Consider the following 2,151-nt stretch of genomic DNA (forward strand, 5'->3'; position numbering starts at 1 on the left):
TTGTGTGAGTTTACTTGCATAAAGTTCATTTATTGCAATTTAGTAATTAGTAATTAGGTTTTAGCATCTGTTTTAGTTTAGTATTAAATTTAGAATTTTTTCAAAATATCACTGATACTCGCCGAGTGCAATCGCACCTACTCGGCGAGTAACAGTTTATTTAGCAGTAAATTTTAATTTTTTTAGTACATTTTTTTTGTTCTTTTTACGCTTTTATTTTGTTTATTTCAGGACTTTCATGACCAGAGGATCAAACACCCCGCTGGTACCCCCGTTTGAAGATCCCGAAACCGCATTGAAAAGAAACAAAGGAATGGACGTGGAGAGTTCAAGTACACCAAAGAAATCACCCTTGTCCAATTTGAAGACTGTTTTTGGGAAAAAGAAGAGCAGCAAATCAGGAGCATCCAGCGCTTCCTTAGTAATCGACAAACCGGCTAAGGAGGATATCGAGTACGAGACCGAAGAAGAAAAGGACCCGACATACGAGCACGAAACTGAATCCGAGGAAGAGTTAGCTGTCACAATGGATAACATTGATGAAATCCCCATGGGAGAATGGAAGAAGAGGATGCGAGACGACACTGGCCCGGGACTTGTGCAACCCGCAATTCCCGCGACTGCTACCTTCGAGCTAAAGGGTCATATCCTAGCTTTACTTAAGGAAATACCTTTTTATGGAAAAGACCATGAAGATGCCTACAAACACTTGGATGAAGTCAATGATGTAGCTGATTACTTCAATGTTCCAAATGTGCCCCGCGAGACTCAGCTACTTTGTATGCTTCCGGTGACATTCAAAGGTGCTGCAAAAGACTGGCTCAAATCACTCCCCCCCGGATCAGTCACCACTTGGGCCAAGATGAAAGAAGAATTCATTGATCACTTTTGCCCACCTTCCAAGATAGCCAAGTTAAAGAAGGCCATTGCTAACTTTGAACAACAAGCTGGAGAGTCGCTATACGAAGCTTGGGAAAGGTACAAGAGCTTGCTAAGAAACTGCCCACACCATGACCTCAACAGCCAGCAAGAAGTGTCCATCTTCTATGATGGAGTCAATGTCACAACCAGGCAGTTGCTAGACTCGCAAGGCCCGCTCACAAAGAAGCCACCCCCGGTGATCAAAGAATTGATTAAAGAATTCTCTAAACACTCTAGAGAATACCACAACCCTAGGCATGATGTCACTAGGGGAGCTGCCTATGCAGCTACTGAAGACTTATCCGCGGTCATAGCTATGCTAAAAACCATGGATAAGAGGATGGATAAGATGGATCAAACAATCCATGCTATTCGGGTGGGTTGTGAAAACTGCAATGGGCCTCACCTCACTAGAGACTGTGATTTAGATGAAAATGGCAACAAGAAGGTGCAAGTGTGTTACTCAAGTGGAGACCGATATGATGAAGACTGGAGAAAACAAAAGAAAGATTGGCTCCCTTATGAAGAGTACAAGAAAGCCAAGGAGGAAAGGTTTAGGCAAAAGGGGAGAGGGTTCTACCAAAAAGAGGAGCCGGTGCAAGAAAGGAAGCCAAGCTTGGAAGAAATGCTCACAAAATTTGTAGCTGCTTCAGAAAAAAGACACAGTGACCATGATGCTGCAATTCAAGAAACAAGGACCATGCTAAGGAACCAGCAAGCATCTATTCACAATATAGAGACACAGCTTGGGCAACTTGCTCAACAAATCAACCAAAGATCACCGGGCGAACTCCCTAGCAAAACTGAAAATAACCCACGAGGCGTGCAAATAAACATTGTCACAACAAGAAGTGGGAAGATAATCACTCCCCTGGCACCTATTTAGACTGAGTCATCTAAGAAATCACAGAAGGAGGAGCCAGAAAAGCAAGCAGAAAACCAAGAATTGCACTCTGACAGTCCTACTCGCCGAGTACCACGTATGGACTCGGCGAGTACATCTCAAAAACCCACCGCACAGGTTCCTGAAAAACTTTATCAGCCTCCCATGCCATATCTAACCCGAGCTAAGAAGGAGAAGCAGGAAGGGGAGTATCAGAAGTTTCTAGATCACATCAAGACTCTTCAAATCAACATACCATTCATTGAAGCCTTCATGCAAATGCCCAAATATGCAAAGTTCCTTAAGGAACTCCTCACCAATAGAAAGAAGATGGAAGAAGTGAAGAA

The 2,151-nt window shown here is 43.3% G+C and overlaps 1 non-coding gene across 1 annotated transcript; it reads right to left on the reverse strand.

The window, feature by feature from the left end:
* Positions 1-910: 910 nt before the first annotated feature.
* On the reverse strand, positions 911-1,017 carry LOC111897170 (small nucleolar RNA R71). Its single transcript, XR_002852120.2, has one exon. It is a non-coding gene; the product is annotated as a small nucleolar RNA R71 (small nucleolar RNA).
* Between the last annotated feature and the right edge of the window lie 1,134 nt (positions 1,018-2,151).

The sequence above is a fragment of the Lactuca sativa genome, chromosome 8 (assembly GCF_002870075.4).
Source record: "Lactuca sativa cultivar Salinas chromosome 8, Lsat_Salinas_v11, whole genome shotgun sequence".
Taxonomy (NCBI): Eukaryota; Viridiplantae; Streptophyta; class Magnoliopsida; order Asterales; family Asteraceae; genus Lactuca; species Lactuca sativa.